At 29.6% G+C, this 21,152-nt stretch overlaps 1 protein-coding gene across 1 annotated transcript in view; it reads left to right on the top strand.

Annotated features, from left to right (window-relative positions):
- The window catches only part of LOC111039265 (protein prickle-like), a 117,983-nt gene that overhangs the window by 5,106 nt on the left and 91,725 nt on the right, over positions 1 to 21,152 (top strand). The gene's annotated exons all lie outside the window — the stretch shown is intronic.

Genomic DNA, 21,152 nt, shown 5'->3' with positions numbered 1-21,152 from the left:
AAGTGAACACCGGAACACCATAAATATAAAATAATAATTAATACTTAGATTGACGCGCAGCGTCATGTCGAATATCAAAGATTTATATATCAGGTTTTTTTTAAGCATATTTTATGATGTGTTTTAGTATTATGAAATAAATTGGGCAATTTTTTTTTGTATGGGACCAAAGAAACCTACCAGCTATACTATGCGTTAATGATTGATCGATATTCTTCGTTTCGGAACTTCGTAGGATACTAATTGAATTTAAAAAACTTTTCGCACTAATTATTGATACGTGCAGCGATAAACACTTTAATTTTTTTTTTTTATATAATAATAAATATTATATAAAATGATGATTTAATCCATTCTGCAGACGGCGGCACTCGCCATTGACACTCTCTAAAATATCTCGAAAACTATTTCACGTTGATGGAACTGTTTTTGTATGCGCTGGCATTTGGTTCACAAAACAGCCCCTTTAATTTAAATTCGTTATACACCCAGGTGCGCGTGCTACATATAAGAGGGGAGCAAATCACTACCGCGGAGAGAACAGAATTCTGTCCCACGACATTTACCATTTACGCCCTTTTCGCGTTCCGGGTGGAGAGATAAAATGGCCTATAATATATATTATATTTGTCAACAATTTTGAACAATTCTCTTTCATAATAAATAGCTTTCCCTTTGTTTTGGGTATGGTTTCGTCTTTCGTGATGAAAAATGATTCAAGTTTTTCATAGTTGTGAATATAAATTTCAGTTTATTGTAAAGCGTTGAGATTTATTTTTTATTTTTTAAATTGGTTAGGTAAAAAAAAATAATCAAATCAAAAACAAGTTCGGACCACCCCGTGATAGAATAATATACTCGTAATACTCGTGAACTGCGTTTACTTACACAAAAATAGTATAAATCATTGCGGTAGTCTGATCGCGTGGTCACACGGCATTATGGTTTGTATATTGTGTGTCCTAATATTATTTTATATCCTCAGTTTAAATTATGCATTAATAATGTTTTTTTTTTTTTTAATTTCCAAAATATGTATTTTGTCAAAATTTAAAACATCTCATGGTTTAATAACAAATAATAAGTACTTACTCTTGTATGACACAAATATTAATTTCTAAAAATATCGCAATATCACATAGCCACATAGGAGCAGTATTATTATTATTATAGAACACCCAAGTTGCATTCGGTAAAAAAATAAAACGTGACCTAGCTTGTGATTGTTCTTACATCTTGATTAATAAGTAATAACACATGTGATTGTCGGCAATCCTAAATATGAAGCATTGTGCTCATCGAGTTCTATTAGCGGGTAGTTTTGAATCACACAATCTCTGCGTGAGTTCGGAGTTGTATAATATAATGTCTTAAATAATAAAAATCATATTCCATTTGGAAAATTATAGTTTGAAATTAAAAATCATATAGGTAGGCATATGTAATAAAAATAATAATGCTGACAAAAAAAAAATTGAAAGGGTAGCTACTAAATTACCCTAAACGTTATAACTTTATTAGATAGGTACATTCATAATTTTAAAAAACTTAAAGCATTATTTTTCTTTGTGTGCTGAAATATTATTACTTATGCCAGCTATACCGTAGGTTTCGAGTGAAAATCGAAAACTTTTAAAAAAGAAAATTAAAACTTTTTGATATCGTAAATAATTCATTATTAAACATTTAGCATGAAGAGATTTTATAACAGACTCAATGCGCAGGAAAAGTTTAAGCGTTCTGTTCGAAATTTAGTATAAAATTATATAGGTAGGTTTTATTATTTGTTGAGCTATATACGTACGAGCTATGCGTTTAAATCAAAAGTCTTTGTACAAAAAAAAAATATTTTGAAACAATATAACAGTAAATAATAATTATTGGGTTTTTACTTTTTAGTGTATGTATTAATATAGTACTTAATTTTTTGTTTTTAATTATCAACAAGTGCTAATAATTATTTTAACGTAAATTAATTTTACTGCCTTACACAAAAAATATAAAACGCATACGCTAGTTAATATATACTCGTATTATAGAGATCTCAGATTAGTAACATATTTTTATTAGCTTGAGAAGAAGGACGTATATAGTGGAGTGGTAGATATTAATTTAAGAATAAGAAAATTAATTAATGGTGTATATATTCAAATGGCAAAGCACAGTTTGAAATGATTATTTTCTTTAGCGTCCCGTGGTGAAGGATCGCCCATTTTAGTCCATTTCCTCCCTCTGGTAAGAGAAAAAAAGAAGAAAAACCAAGCTAAGGAGGGCTTAAGTTTGGTGTCTTATATTTTATTTTAATTAAACAAACTCACCATTGAAGATGTCGGGAGGATATTATTTATTTCCAAGTCATAACGAAATGTGAAAATTATGCCAATTTTTATTTCTTTTTGTCTCGAGTATTCATTAATAACATTTTTCTCGATAGCTATGATATTCTTAATTTGAATTTGAAAATAATCCCTCCCTCCAAAAAAAATATTTATTTTATATACAACACCTATGAGGAATTATTATTTTAATAAAATATTTTCTATGTATATTATATAATATATATATATAATCGCGTTACAAACGTTTCTTTTTGTTTCCTGTGCAAGATGCGTCCACCTGCACCGCGTTATTAAAGTGTCTAACCTTCCGGAACACGCTCACTACCTTACAACCCCCGAAACAGGTGTTTCTCACAATCATTGCCTTATGCTTGATATATTTTCTCATGACAATTATAGTGAAGATGGTAACCTAACCTAACCTTTTATTAAAAACACTAAAATATTGTCTACTACAACAACTATAAAATAAATTTTACCCAATAGACGTTTTATATTTTTATATTTTGTGTTTGCAGTGGTTAGACACAATCGCAGGTATAAAATATTTAGTCTAAGGTACAGATTCTTTTATTTCATCACAAAAGTTTAACTGGGGAATAAAGATTCTTATGATGATTTTCAGTATTGACATTTTACACAAACCGTATCTGGGGTGCATTTTTCGTGATTCTGTAATATTTGTGATTGTAATTAATCTGCAGCATACCGTTTACTATTGTACTAACATACTATAGATCATAGATCATAAATCATCGTGACTTAAATACATTTTTATTTTTATGTTTGTTACCGAACGAGCGAACACCACTTAAACAATCTATTCCAACGAATTCACTACCTACCTAATAACTAATGAAACAAATTAAATAAAAATTATTCACATAATGCAAAAGGATTGTATATAATAACAATGAAAACCATAAAAATATATTATACTGACAGCAGAAGCACCCATTATAGTATTATGTCGTCATTGTCAATATTTTAATGTGAATGTGCAAATCATTTGAAGTAAACTAATTTCTGACTGTTTATAAAGTTGCGCAAAGATATAAATTATAAGATAGGTCTAGTCATCTCCCGTAATTGTCTTGGTGACTTGGTCTGATTTATATAGATGTAAAAACTCATATTTTAAAGGACGTAAAATATTTACGAAAAGAATCTTACGTATAGGCACAAAACATAATATTCTATGGTACCTGAGGTACCTATACCAGACGTCAGGTAGGTTCACTGACATTAAACATTTCTGACATTATCGTTTATGGTTACTGGTAGGTACAGTCGACACCAATAAGAGAATAAAAACAATACGCGTTATTTGTTACCTCCCCGATTGAATTAATAATATAACGAACCGATGCATAAATCTGATTATTTTAATGAATTAACGTAACGGTTAATTAATTTACGTGTAAACCGTATGCATACCTAAATTACATATATTAAACAGTTTGTACAAATACATCAACTGAAATCTAAGCATTATAATAATATAAAAGGTACCTAACAAACTAAATAGACATATACGGGGTGATTCAAAACTTATGTTACAGCCATTTTATTAAATAAATATTCAAAATAGTGAAAAATATATCATGAAAAGTTGTTTGATTTAGAAACATCTATTATAATTTCTTACATTTATAGTTGTTTACAATATTTTTGGGGGGGGTTTTGGGGGTCAACTTTAGAGATTCAAATGGAAATCTATACATTTTTTAATAGCTCTCAAGCACAGAGTTATGCATTAATTAATGTTATTCGTGCACTAAAATTTATTTAAAAATGTCTCCACATTATGTCTACAAAAAAAGTATAGGTTCCTATTTGAATTTCTAAAGTTGGCCCCACAAAATCCTCCTAAAATATTGTAAACAATTTATAATTGGGAAATCATAATATATGTTTCTAAATCAAAAAACGTTTGTATGATATATTTTTCACTTTTTTGAATATTTATCTGATAAAATGGCTGTAACATAAATGTTGGAATCACCCTGTACATGCATACATACATATATATATATATAATTTAAATTATACTTGTTTCGTATCCCTCTATATATTGCAAATGTATATAAGTATGCGTGTTGTTTCATAACGTATTATTTCTATCTTGTTAAATTGCTAAGAGTGTACAATGTACATACTACAGCACACAAACAAAATGATAAATTAAATGTATAATTGGAATATAATGAGTGTACAGTGAGCACCGCAGAATATACATGTGTATATACATTTAATTTAATTTCTATAGAGTTGTGTTGTATAGGTATATAAGTAAAATAATTTAATTAATTATTAATGATAATTATAAAAGCGAGAATTCTAGCGAATGATACAATAATGAGAGATACGTTTTGAGCCAAGCTCTTGATAGAGACATGGTTAAAATTTATGAAACTAACTCATTAAAAATAAAAACAAACTTCTGCATATGGTTTTTAATTTTTCGAGTAGCCCGTATACCTATACGTATTTTCAAACTAAACGGATGAACTATTTATACCGGATTACCGTATTATTTTAGTATTTTATTTTGCAGTATTATGTTTATCACAGTACTATTTGATTATAAATTACCTATGTTTTAAGAGTAGTTCAATTGCGTCTTTTAAAATAGTATTTTAATTTGTTGTACATAGGAGACAGTTTTATTCGCATCTGTAATCAGAATATAATATAAAGAATTGTACGTAGTTACCTACACTTATATTACATGATAGATTAAAAAAAAAATTAATAATATTTATTTCTTGTAACAATTGATGATCTCGACAAATCATAAAATAATGACTTATAAATGCATACTATTATAAAGTATGTCATGAATAAAAAATCATCTTAATATTTGTCCACGTCGACTTTATTACATTATATTTATTTTAAGAAAAAATTTAAACTTTGTGCTACCTTAGTTTTAAATTTATCTTTTAAATTTGATTTCCTCTGTAACTATGACAAAAAACTTATCTCGTATAATGTATACAGTAATATCATGTTTGGGGACAAGTGACAAGTAAGAACTTTCAAAAAAGAAATATTTTATACATACATATTTTACTTAGCAAGAGTGTACGTATATAATAAAGTTAAAAGAAATTGTCTCTTTTTTAGGTACATTGCATTTTTATTAATAATATGTATTATTTTTCATGAATTTATAAGAAATAAAAATGTTCATGTAAATATTTTCAAGTTAAAAACACGGCTATGCAAATTACTATTATTTTTAAGCTCAGTGCCATGGCATATACATATTATACTATTGTTTAGGTATAATATATACATACCATAATTGTATTTGTTATTTATCATAATTTCATAACAATTCAATAAACATGATTTTGTACATGTTTTTTGAATAATAAAAGACCATGGCTGGTAAAAAAAAACCAAAATAATAAATTATTAAAACAAATTAATAATTAGTTTTTTCGGGTAGATATAAATAAAATGAAGATGACTTATTTATAATATGTTGGTATTCATAAAATATCTTTTTGTATAATATAGGTATATACATCTATAAAAAAAAAATACTAACAATAATAATTTAAAACACCGTTCAGAACGTGTTCACGTATATTATACGGATCAATATGCGAGGTACATAAATCATATTATTATATACCAACCTTCTGCAGACTGGCACTTGCATTTATAATGAGACGTTTCCAGATTACTAGCTATGATGATACTGTCCATAACACTTATTAAACACATTATAAGGCATTTTTTAATGTTTTTGTTTAAGTTCTCACATTTTATTCGACGCAATGCGAGTGTGTACAAGACTAGCGTAATATCGATGTACCTATTTTATTTTATAAGCTTATTCTACATTTATGCGGCGAGCGATGAAATCTCTAGAGTTGTATCTTCACTGACAGAAGTTATTAATCGTGGTAATATTATTACGATAACGGTTATTAAGTAATGTCCAACGAAAGCTCGCCGGTGCGTTGAAATTACGTAAGTTTAGAAAAAAACAATTTTATTTAAATCCATAAAACCGCTGATAGTTATTTACTATAGTCTTGCACTACAAGGTTATGCACTTACGCACATCTATTATAATAAAGATGTTTGTTTGAATATCATTTTCCAAAGCGTAGAAGAATAAATATGTCTGCTGCGTAGAGAAATCGTTAAATAATGTTATGTTTTCCGAAGAAATAATCGTGAAATATCGAGTACCCACTTTGGCCGCGCTGCAGTGAACGGTTGCCTAATGCTCACCTAATAGTATTATTGTTATTGATATGCGTTTTGATCATCGCGGTCGGCCGGTCGTCTAAAAAAACAAGTCGAATTGATCGTATTATACAATCGATATTATGATAAAATCTTTTATTTTTTTTAAAAGGTTCTACGTATATTGTTGCTTTCCGCGTGTATAATATAGCTCGAGGTCTCGCCTTTGCCGTTCCGCAGGCCGAATTATTCAAATTCGCCGCTGAACAATATGATTTCATTTCTACTAATGCCGCGACGTTCGCACTGTAAAAACATTTGAAGTATATCCAGTTCGTTAAGCGCGTCGTCGTCCGTACATACTTATATATTATATACAATATATATATATTATATACATATATTTGTATATAAGGATGTAGGTATATACATATATATGGACGTATATATATTGTATATCCGTCGTGGCGTCGTTGCCTTTGTATCCGGGCCATGCCAAATACTTTCGACGCTCTTTTTCGGCGACCCCGTGTCGGGCTTAACAAAAAGAGAGTAGATTGCGAACAGCGCGTAAACCGAATACTATTTGTATTTTATTTTGGGTAGGTAAGGAGGAGGAGGGTTGTTTTAAAGTTTATTATATTATTATGCTCGCGTTTAACTACGCGAGTTTTATTTTTAGAACTCGATTCTCGGATTTTTTTCATCAAAAACAATAAACCGATGTCCCCCGCTTGCGGATAAACTCCGATTGCGGAATTCTGAACGCGCTACGGATAAACCGACCACCCCAAAAAAAAAGAAGAAAAAAACCGCTTTGAAATGAAAAAGTGTACCCCCCAGATTTATACTCGTCTACAGGGGTGAAACTATGCAGTTTATTAGTGCAAATATAGGTAGTCGGTGTACGGAAAGTCTGTTGGCAGATTTCGAAGTCTTGAAATATCACAAATATAAAAGATGATTACGTTGCCTACTCATTCGTGTTATGACTTCACACGACTGTCGTTTTTTTCGACAACTATATAATATATTATTGAAGTGTTAAACTGATCTTCTCTTGTACAGGTATATCGACGACAAATGCTTATTTATTTTCAATTTTAGGCTAAGAAATATCTTCAATGTTGCCTTTGTAGCGCGATGTAAACATTATTCGAACAGATAAATCGATTTGTTTTCTACGAGAATTCTCGTCGACCGTACTGGAAAATATGTTTTTTGTGTGTGTGTGTTGTTTTTTATGATTAGATCATAATATTGACTGAAATGAAATGGACTGTATACCTAAAGGCTGGTGTGTCTGAAGCATTTGTTTTAAAAAATAGTACACCATATTATCTGTTTATATAACTTATTTTCTATAAACAAGGGAAAACCAATTTATAAACACAATGACATGTTAAAATATTATTGAATTTTGAAAATACTAATTTATTAAAATGTACAACCCAACAACTAATACAGGCAATTTAATTGATAGAAGGAAATAATCCTCCAACGTTTATTCGGAAAAAAAAATGTATTGTTTTCAAAATGTACTTTTGGATTTCCTTTCTACTTGCTCCGTTTGCCAACCGATGAAGATTTTGTCATGGAAACAGTATCAGTAATAATAATCAGTACACTCATATAAAAATGAAAAATAAATATTTCAATGGGTACTCATGTAGTCATAACCGTCAATTTTTTTTGTATTATTTATTTATTTTTTTAGTTGCTTTTTTGTTATTAACTGATATAAAAATGTCAATACTTTTTTTTTAAATCAAAATAGAGGTATAGAATGAACTGTTTTAAGTGTTGTTCAAATTGATAAAAGGGTATTTATACGTTATGCACTTTGAAACAAATTGCTGATTACATTTTTAAATTTAGAATATTTCTACAATGACCATTTACAATATAATAAATATATAATGAAATGTATAATAGTATAATACAATATTAAAATGGAAATAAAATAATTTAACTATGGTATGAAATACGCGGACAACTGAAGATGATGAAAATATAATAGTGGACATTTGTTATGCTTTTTTCACGACTTTCTGTACTAAATGTATTGATTATATTTATGCAGGACAGTGACTAACGTGGAATTGAGGTAGGGGGTTAAAATCCCCTTTAAACATGGAAAGTATAAAAATGTATTTATTACATAATATGTAATTATTATGATAAACCCCCTTCCCCATAATAAGTTCCTGATTACGATACTGTATTTATGTAACTGTTATTTTAATCGTAAGCATTATTTTATATAAAGCGTGCCGTATAATTAGATTTATCTTCGAAAATAAATCAATTAAAGTGGTTATTTCGCCCCAGCAAATAAAACTTAACATTTTCAAATAGGTATTAGCCGGCTTTTAGTTTTTCCATATGAAACTACGATGTAAATATGTGTAGTTTAATCGATTCACCTAAAATATGCAGGTATGAAAGACAAGCTGGGTTAGGAAAATGTCAACAAAAAATCTACCTTTCCGGGAACTCGAGTTTCCCCGTTTTTTCTTCGTGCTTGTAAACTTTCATTGGAAATACCTCTTATTCGAATACCAACCTACTTTTATCGGTTACGGTAAAATATACCCTTGCTCTAAAAATGCCGAACACAGGAATCAACATTTTTCCGTCACCCATATTTTACTCTCCCCTTATCGGTTTCCGTGTTTGAAATATATACATTTAACATCTGGTAAAGACATTTTTTTATTTATTTGTATAAATGTGATGTTAAGGTTAATATTTAGTCGATAATACTATTATAGTTAGAAACATTATAAACGAAAAAAAAAATGAAAACGTTAAATTATTATACCGTGGAATAATTAATATTATTTAAAAAAAGGTAGCGTTTGCTACTAGATATTTTTTCTTTTCAAGAAAAATTGATATTTATTTTATTTTCATATAATATAGATATAAGTGCAGTGGAAAAACATCTAGTAAAATGCTACGAATTTTGTTAGGAATTTAATTAAATTTTTCCGCTTGTTTTTATTGTTGATTACCGTTTTTGTGGGAATAGAAAATCGGCCTACCGAAAATCGGCCCCACCCAGCTCAACAATATATAATTCATGTTAAAATAAAAGCATTTATGTTTTTTACTATTATAAAATATACTACTGGTGTATGAATGAAAATTATTGTGATTAACGAAATGTTTTCACTTTTTTATTGTTTACCTATAGAACCGTTGTACAGCAGGCACCTTCCACAAATAAAATATGGTTAAATTATTTATGTCTGTATTTACCTGCATCCAAAACGATTAATCGATATTATTATTATAGTTAGGTTAGTTAGGATAGGTGTGTTTCATAAATCGGAATAATTTGTATTTTGAATCAGATTCATATAATTAGTCGGTAATACCATTACAGGTAGACGCATGAACGAATGGAAACGAAACTTTAAATTATCATAGTACTGTCACGGCATAATTAGTATTATAAAAAAAAAAACAAAAGAATGCGTGTATTTATTATTATTATTTATACATATTGTACAGTTTATTGTTGATGTATCAATGAAAATGTTCGTGATTAACGAAATGTATTCACTTTTTTCTCGTTCGCCTAATGGCTAGTATCATCGTATACAGCAGGCGCCTACGACAAATAAAATATACTACCGCGGCCGAATAATTTATGTCCGAATATTACATACATCCAAAACGATTATACGATATTATTATTGTAGTTAGGTTAGTTGGGACAGGTATGTTTCATAGATTGGAATAATTTGTAATTCGAATGAGTTGTATACATATTATTTAGTCGGTAATACTATATTATAGGTATAGACGCTTGAACGAAACGCTAAATTATTACACTGTCGCGTAATTAATTTTATTAAGAAAAAAAACAAAAGCGTCTATGTTTTTACTATTACTAGTATATATAATATAATATAATGTTGATGTGTCAATGAAAATTGTGATTAACGAAATGTATTCGCTTTTTTCTCGTTTACCTAATAACATCGTATACAGCAGGCGCCTACGACGAACAAAATAAACTACCGTTGCCGAATAATTTACGTTCGTGTAATATATTATTACCGCTACATCCAAAACGATTAGACAATATTATTATTATTATTATAGTAGTCGGGTCGGTATAGAGATGTTTCATAAATTGGAATAATTTGTTTTTCGAATCAGATGTAGACAATAGTCATTGTAATAGCGGCAATATACAATATTATTATTATTATTATTATTATATTCACTAAACTACTGCCCACCGGTTGTGCACGACAGTTACACTGTACATACTTTGTCACATAAATTAATATGATGGTCGTCTAGTTGTAAACACTAGTTTTGAAAAATGACGATACAAACTGTTGAGCTGTTCATTTGATTTGCATAATATTATTACTGCGAGCATTATTATTCTGTAACGGAAACCATATTTTGTCAAACACCGTTAAAAACGAAAAAGTTAAAAAATATAATATAATATTGTCAATTTGTCAAACAACATTATAATCATTTGATAAGACGTGAAACTAGTTATGCGCGCATAATATTATGACCATCTCTCTGCCTCATTACTTATTGGTTATTAGTAAATATCATTATTTTATAGTACCCAAATAATATATTATACCTACTGCCCGTGTAGGTATACATTGAAAACGTGTTAAGTGTATTCAAAACAATTGTGTTCGAAATCCAACATGCGACGTTCATTAATTCACACATGTATGAGTATATAGCTCCATCGTCAGAACAAATACACCGTGCACTAAAGCGTTGTACTCGCTTTTGAGCTTTGAGGATTTAATATCGCGTCACGTTATAATATTATAATCTCTCTTTTTTATGATTTAACGTACCGGCTGCGGTGTGTATAGACATCATAATATATTGTATACCAATAGGTTATTACGACTTCATTTTTTGTATTTCCATAAATCGATTTCGATGTGTGATATATCCCCGGGGTTTTTCGTTTGATATTAAAAACGCGATTCATTTTTTAAGGATCGTGAGTATATTTATCAATTTACATAATAGTGTACGGTTTTACTTTAAACCATTTTGTAGACAAAGAATAATGATATACATTTCAGTTACAGCAATTCAAAATAATGAAGTGTATTATTATAATAGTACCATGCGCATAATAAAATATAATATACGTGTTATAATATGTATCCTATATAGTCATATTATTGTGTGTACTCTTGAAGTGATAAAGACTAGACGAATATTATTATGGTATACGAATTACGAACAGACAACTACGTATGGTTATTTTTAAATATTTGCTACCTAGTTTATAGTAATGTAATATTATACATTTATACATTATTTAACTATTAACTTGCACGGCTTTTACATTTAGATCAAAATATATTCGACTCGGGCAGATGTTGAATACCTGTTTGGGCTATTCAATACTATAGTTTTTTTTTTTTTTTAATTTATATACCTATACGCCTCAACTGCTTAAGTTATTGGCGTTTATGAAATACATTGCATTTTAAAATATGATACTAAATATTTTAAGTGTGTACACGCAAGGCGTAAGACATTAATTTAAATTTTAATTGCATGTGACTGATCTATGTGTATATGTCATATTTTCTGGATCAGGTTCGCCTCTTTGAGTAGTTGAAGAAGAATTGACGTCGTCTCTGGGTTGCGTGCTAGTATTTAACCATTTAATAATTTTTTTCCCATATTATAATGGTGGATATTTTTTTCAAACACATTGTTTTGTGTAAAATATGACTTCTGGCTAGGTTTTTATTTTTTTATTTAAAGATTAAGGCTTCAACAGTGTAGGTTATTAGCCTGTCATTGAATTATGCATTATTTTATTTCTTAAAAATGATGTATTAAATTTTGTAGAAGGTGTTACAAATTATAGAATTTACGGTTTTTTTTTTTATAATTACATATTATTAAATTTAAAATTTGTTTATAATATTTGTGATACCTACTTAAAAATCTAATTATTTTTGTAGGTTTGATCTCCATGTTGAGCGCCTCAGTCATGTTGAGTGGTATGTTATGTTCAGGTTAGGTTAGTACAGGGTTTATATCGAAGTTTATTAGTAAACAGGTGATCGCTCGTGGTGTGTAGAAAATATAAATACACGTCCTATCGGAATCCATTTAGTTGGAGAACCAACAAATTGGATCGTCAGGGATTTTGTTTAGTAACCTATGTACATAAAGAACACGATGACGTGGACGTGCGGGTATTCGACAGTATAATAATAGCATAGTAATAATTTAATCTGCGCTCAAAATATGATATGGTAAATTTGCTCGGACACTATTTTGACTTAATTACGTAGGTATATTATATATTATTACAATAATTATGATATAATATCGTATTCGTACGGTGTAAACGTTCGGAGATCGGTCTGTACCTGTACCACTATACACGCAGGCACGAGCGCAATCACGCGTCCTCATCACGTCCACAACAATTTGCTAACCAGTTGTCTGGAGAAAAATAGTAATAATGACGATCGTGAAACAAATATTCATCGCGTGTAGGGAGTGCTTTTTTTCTTAGTATATATATTACACGATTAGACCAATTTATTATTGACGTGTGCCAGAGATAAAGCGTGTAAAATGCGTGTAGTTGATATTCGTATTGAAATATTTTCATTACTTCATACTCTTTACCAGCTTACCGGCTGATTTATAATAAGCACATTAAGCACTTTAATATGTTTACGATATCTCGCTTTATTATTTTACAATAATAATGCGTATCGCTCCGATGCGATGCTGTGGTGATGTTAATAGACGACCAGTTACCGCCTTACCGGTTGTAGTGCGGTATACACAGGGTGTATCGTTTGACCGTCACCTGGTTGGGATAAACACGAACACGCGCTGTAATTGACCGACTTCAAATAGGTACCAGATTTACCTACCAAATTTTTTTTTTTTAACATTAGATGAAATCAAGATGATATTCAAGAGGGATTTTTGATGGTTAGTTACACAAACTATTGATCACTAGTTTATTTTTTATCACTGTGTGTTATAATGTTGAACTATTTATAGTTAAGTAAGCATATAAATACTATACATATGGTATTATTCCTATAAAAAATATTTAAATATATTGTTATACATAACTATAGATATGCCACACATTCGTAAATATATGTGCATATCGAGTGATCCATTTAACCTAAGACATTCATTATTTAAAAAACTATTAACATTTTTGAAAATATATTTTTTCTTATCTTAAGTGGTTAGGACTACATTTTTCTAAATACTTTTGTATCGTTATCATTTTTAAATGTTTTTCTTTTTCTAATGACAACATGCATATTTAATTCCTTATTTCAAACCAAACTATTTTTTGGAGTACCTACCTACTGTGAAGTATAAAAAAACGAATTTTGCACAAATGGCTTGTGACTTATATGCATTTAAAGTTTAGATAAACGGAGTGGAACATATTACATAATGGTACCAACCCCGCAAAATGTTGGACTGCTAATCCGCTCATCTTTACTTTAAAATTAAAATACCTATAACAACTTGTTTGAAATTTGATTATTTCTTCTTGAGTATACTTATGTACATGAATGCAATACTTTTGAAACATACACATATATATTTCAGTCATTGATTTAGGAAAAAAATTAAACTTATGTGTAGGTGTGAAGATAAAAAAAAAAAATAAGTCAAATAGAAATTAAATAATTTGCAATACATTTATAAAATTGGATAATGAAATATTTGAAAAATTACTTCTTTGATTAATTTAAATTTGTAGGTATAGTTACAGTATGTTATGTTTGTTCTAATGGTGTATTCGTTATAAAATCACCCTGTAAATTGGCGTGGTGATGTTTATATTACAATGCTTTTTCTCAACCACTTTCGCATTCAAGTCCAAGTACGGTTAATTAGCACTTTAATGCTAATTTACTTGATGCGAGTAGATCATAACATTTGTTGTCCATAATACACGTACGACGTACATAACCTAACGTAGTTTAGTGATAGAATAATTAAACATGATAATGAATGAAGAAAAATGTGAAACGTAGAGAAAATCACTAATTAACCGGCATGTTTAAGTGTAAAAAATATATATTATTGAGTAATAATAATAAATAGTAGGTAAATACGCGTTGTTAACTCTCTCTGGAAAAGGCAATTTATACATTCCATAGCGTATTTGTATGATTATACTTATATATATTTGTTTGTAGTTACTTGTACATTATCATTTATTATTGAGGACAAAAACAAATTATTCCGTTGGAAACGGCCATGAAATTTGTCTGTTTTATTTTTTTTTAGATACTATACTTACTCTCATATTGCTGTATTATTTTTCAATACCATAATATCATGTCGAAAATTGTTTTCTTATTTTCATTATATTTTTCAACAATTGGAATGTACTTATATTTCTGAAACGTTTAAAAAAAAAAATTAAATATTTTTCTTCATTCTTCATTTCGTCTATTTAATGTCTGTGTCATGTTATAATGATTACCTATACAGAGGCAACATATACAAGAGAACCATTTTTAAAAAGTTGAAAACACACTTTCTGCTACATCATTATAATGATATTTATTAAAATGTATATGTGTGCGAGTGGTGCAACAATAAAGATTAATATCATATTTTTAATTTCGCTATATCTGTCGAGACGTAAATAATATTATTATATTGCACCTTATGCACATCACTTCCGCGCCACAGCGATTTGTTTTCAATTTCTCGCGATAATTTATATTTTATATTATATGTGATTGCGAATTTTCAAAAGTACCTACCCATTTGATTTATAAGGTGCCGAACAATAATCTGCAAGCGCACAACCATGAGATGGGTACGTCCGGAGGAGACGAGAGAACGTAATAAAAAATATCTTATACACAGTGCCTATATATAATATTGTATACATGAATACCCCGTTTGAAAAATATGTCTTAACCCTCTGATTATGTTTATGGTTATGGATAGCAATACTTACGAGAGATACAACTAATAATATGCGCCTAAGCTCTGCTCGAAATGGCGTGACGCTGCTGCGTGAGATATATTTTTTATCCACTTGACCGTGACAAGCATAATATGCGTTTTTCGAATAATATTTTTCCAGCTGACTAGGGCAGAAGTAGGTAGATAATAATATTATCATAAAATCCGTCTTGGAAGTAATTTCTCTAATATATTGCATACCGCCTTCGAATGTGTATCGAAATATAGGAGACGGTATTTATACCTATACAGGTACATGGTATATGTAATATTGTAACCATTTAAAACCGTTTTTATAAACACGATTTTCTGCTACTTCGATAACAATAATATGTGTACATACTATATCCAACGGCGACGGGCTGAGGTTGGAACAGGACAAAGAAATGCGCAAACAACTGTAAATTATATGGGTACTGCGGCCGAACTGTCGAAGGAAGAGATAATATCGAATTGTTGAGACAGTTATTTTCAAACCAGAATATAACTTCAAGCATTTGCAGATAGAAATTGCTCGTTCAGTGGTTATTAATTTTCGTAATGGCTAATATTATGGTTTATAATATTATTATATTTTATAATATATAATGTATAGGTTGTAATAAACTAATAACTATAATAATATTGGATACTTAATACCTCTTATAAAAATTAAACAATTTCGTTTTTTTTTTCCATACAAGTCCGCGGTAGGTACGTATATGATATAAAAATATATAATATTATTAGTACTCATTATAATTCTTGGAATTTCATCATTTATACTTTATAGGTACCAGTTTATTATTTGTGTAATGGTATTATGCGATACGACATCATTTCGCACGAATACTGCTGTAGTCCATGTAATATACTTCTTGTTGCAGACCTATTGCATAGTGGCGACCCCTAGATAGACTTATAGTTGGAGAGGGGGTAAACTCGATTTAATAAACGTTGCACACCCTATACATAGTTAGGTATTATTTATGTTATTGTTGGACAAACAGAAACTTTATTTATTTAGGGAGAGAGTTAGTGCAGATTAGAGGATGATCGTCGCAGGTAGCGCTTTTGAAAGGGCTGATTATTTTTTAAACATGATCAATGGTGGTCATCTTGCTTTTATGATTAAAATATTTATATCAACTTATCATTTAATTCTTATAATTGCTTATTTTCTGATTGTGAAAAATTAATTTTTACTTCATTAAACATCAGTTTATTTGAATTGTATTATTTCCTCTTACTATACTATGTTTATTCGTTGTTGAAATTTAGTTGAGTTATTAAGTTAGTATTGGATGAATTAGGTGATCGATTTTTCTTATTTGACTTTATTTAATATTAATTGATTCAGTGATAGATAAATTAGCCCCGAAGTTAAAAAAAAAAATAAAATCATACATCGCTTAGGGCGCATATCGATTTGCTTATATTTGACAAACCTATTACAGAATGTAGGCATAAATTAAATTATTAACAATACGACTAATTAGGTCTTGAAAAATATGAAAAAATAAAAATAAAAAATATGACAAACATGTACACATCAAATTATAATGATATTTTATTTAGTTGACTTAAAATGTGTGGACAATGCATTTAATCTTGGTATGTGAAGTGACGGTATGGTAAACTTGAAAATTGTTCGTAAATCGGTCTTTGCCGAGCCTTTTAATCCAACCGGTTTCCCCTTCACAACACGTACCGTGACGACGTTGTGTTGGCCACTTTTTGCACGAGCTCACATGTGCAAATGCGATAAATTTTAAATAACGGTCGAACAAAACAAAATTTATTATTTATGTACCTATCTATATTATAAAAATATGTAGTAATGTAGGTAGGTGACTGACACAGACCGTGACCGTGGTACATGCCCTGTTGGCATGGCCTCGGTTCTAGATCTGCCAACGTGACGGCCGTTCATCTTGAACACTCGCAACTGAACAATTGGTAATGGTTATGTTTTCCGTTGGTCAGTCTTCGGAAAACGGTTATTCGCTCAGTCCGTTTTCTCAGCGTCCACCGGGTTCTTGATCATTTTATTAGCGTTTCGCGTTGCGAATACATGTATTATAATTTTATAGTAATGAGTAGTGACGAGTGACGAAATTCCAGCCTCAAATATCGAACAGTATGACAATTCCACATGGTCTGACCGAGGCAACGGGTATGGTGATGATAATTCCTAATTAATTACGGAAATGTAGTAATAAACGATACTCGTTGCATTTTACAGTTTAGTATTTTGCGAACAACTAAAGGCATTTTAGACATTCCCTGGGAAATGGAGTTATTTCTTGAATTAAAGGTAATCATTGCCGACGACATATAAGATAGACATATAGACAACAACAATTAATATAATCGACGATCTCACAAACACTTATTAAGCCGGATCTACTCGTTGACAGTAAAACGCGACAGAAGCAATCTACAATCACAACAGTTATAATAATGATAGTTTGAAGAGACAGTGTCACCGTGATGACAATGTTATTTTCATATTGTTGCTGTCACAATGTCATGACAGAGCTTTCACAGTATCAACTGTACACAATATTGTCGATAGTGGTTTTAAGGAGCTTGAATTATAACTAAAATTATTTTTTTTCGCACACTAATGATTTCATTTTTTTTTAGTAAATTAAAAATATTAATATTATGTACCATTAAAAATTCGAATGCCTTTGTCGATTTGTCTATATGAGGTTTTTAAATTTTTCTCACTGATCTCCCTTTTGATTCAAAAGTTATGTACTGGTGTATACGCCACTACCTCAATGCACACGACGAGTCAATAGGTCCGTCACACATTAGTCACTTAGTCGTTACTCATATTTACCCTCAGATGCCTATATATAACTGTTATTTAGAATTCAAACGTATTTACATATAATGAGTACATATAGTGCATAGTTCATAGCATTGGTTAGTAAAATCTAAGTAAATCATGACTGCATTGGTAAATTATACATACCTATTGTGCGATACCTGTTAGTAGGTATAACATATTAATATACCTGTTATCGTTATAAATATTTATTTGTTTATTGAAATGTGATGTACTCCACATCGAACTATTCATAATATGTACCACCTATGTTTGAGACTATTTGCTGAGGTATTATATTGCTGTCAAAACAACGATATAGCTTGGTAGGGTGCGAATTGGGAAAATGAACACTTGACGCGTCTATATTCACGCGCCGTATATAATACCGCTGTCTACGTGTGTGGATAGACTTTGTTAAAACATTCTCACCTTTAAAACGCCCTGTCACCTATACCGCGGTTGATGAAAACTAATGTAGGCGAACTGTTATCTTCGGGTAACCTGTAGGTCTATGAGTTGTTTTAAATCAGGGTTTCAACATTAAAATCAAGATCATATTAAAGAAACGTGCATTCACAATAGTTGTCTCGTATATTTTTTACCAAATATTGGTCTGCGTGTATTTAAAAACGTAGTGATATATCATCATGTAAATGGTTTTAAGAACAATCAAAACGTTTAAGATAGCTAGCTAGCGGTTACCTACTTCCGAGTGTGATATCATATAGTTTTCCATTAAACTGGTAATATAGATAATAATAATATGATACGCACACATAATATACGTCAATAACGAGACCCCGTACACGTGTTGTACTACCGTGTAGGTACGTTCGTTTCCGCAGTTAGTATATATTAAGCTCGGCATACACCTCTACATACCTATATACATCGCACAGGGTTACACGAATAATGTATATATGCGCGTGTAATGTGAACACATATAATTACTGTAATTGTCTATTGTTAGGCGAACTATACGTAGCCAACAGCCTGCACAGATATATAGAAAATATTACTATTGGGTGAGCCCTCGTAAAGCTCATTATACAGATTAACGTACAGTGGCAGTGCAGGTATATATATATATATATGTACATTATTATTGTAGACTTGTCGGGGTACACACTTTCAAAACGTAGGTATATACGGTGTGTTCAGGTAAAGCTGCTGTTTTATCGGAAACAATGGCCGCTGTAGCTTTCGGAGTAGGGCTATTCGACAGACGCGTATTTATACACAAAGCCCGCCAAAGTCTATACGTCGTATCCGTATGTATAGCATATAATAGTTACCAATCTATTGATTTTGAATCTACATCCGCTGAAAATTTATGGTAGTGAAACCGTGATGTGATTATACGGCATTGTATACGTATGGGTTGATGTGTATGTTAAGCCGATAAACCCGAAAAGAAAATCGCCTATGCTCTAACGTATTAAGAATAATTTCCCAAGCTTGATAATGTTTGATTTGATACTTAATTAGTATATTCTTTGATTTTTCGACAAAACTTGTACGTACGCTATATAACTATAAATATATAAATAAATAATAAATTACAAATAATCATATTACTCCAGTTTAGACTATAATAGGTGTTCGGTACAGTGTACATTTTTAGTTTATAATAATATCAAATATATACATATAAATTGGCTCTTATCATAAAGTTGTAGACAGAAATTACTTTTTTAGTACATATTGTATATTTTTTTATAATTTTAAACCTACTCGTATGTATCTCAGTAATCGAGTTTTATTAAAACCAACATGGAATGCCTAAATAATATTCTATATCATATTTTGCAATGTGATAATATTTTAACTTTAGTATTCGATTAGGTTTACTTGCTTCTAGCACCTTAATGTACACGTTTTCTAGTGTATTATTATAATGATATAGTATTAAAATAACTTTTTGCAGGAATACTAATAACTAATTTTCTAAGATTATAACAAAAAAATAAAAAATTATAACTTATTGGATTTAAAATTCATTTAAAATTTAGATATTAATTTAACAACATTTTTCGAATTTTTCACATACATTAAAATATATTGTGTACCTACTAAAAACTTTAATACGTTGTTAATAAATTAGTTTTTGAAAACCTTCCATTATAAATGTTACGAAAAAAATCATACTATTTTCATAAATTAACATAATTATACACGCTTATGATATAATTATACTTATAAAAATATTGTTTAATGTATATATGAGACCAAAACTTGAAATATAGGTTTATGTTCAAATAAAAGTTGACTAATATTGTAATGCGAATATGAGTATTTTTAACATTAAGCCTAGGGATTATTATGGTTGGGTTTGAGAATCGAAAACACTGTGGTTCCACGAGTAAACTGTTTACAAAATAAAGTCTTTAATACTCTTTCAACTACAATACTAATTAATTTACATTTTAAAATTCTTTAATAATATACTGAAATATTATTTCAAATTCAAATTTTAAATGCATTAATTATTGTACCATATTAAATACGTATTTGCATGACTACTGAGAACTACTTGGAAATACAATAGTTCATTTTACTACAGAAATAATCAGTGGGTCAACTTTCATTTTGATTAGTAATTTCTTAAAATTTATTTTTGGGGTATCTAAAATATTATTCACATTTACTTTATACATTTAATTATACCGATAAATCTTTGTCAATGTTTAGTAAATTCAAATGAATACGAAAATTGTATTAAAATAATTAATTTAAAAAACCTGCTAAATTCTGTCTTTGAATATTAGATGTTT

This window comes from Myzus persicae, unplaced genomic scaffold (genome assembly GCF_001856785.1).
Source record: "Myzus persicae strain clone G006 unplaced genomic scaffold, MPER_G0061.0, whole genome shotgun sequence".
In the NCBI taxonomy this organism is placed as follows: domain Eukaryota; kingdom Metazoa; phylum Arthropoda; class Insecta; order Hemiptera; family Aphididae; genus Myzus; species Myzus persicae.
This window is presented reverse-complemented; position numbering and strand designations above follow the sequence as displayed.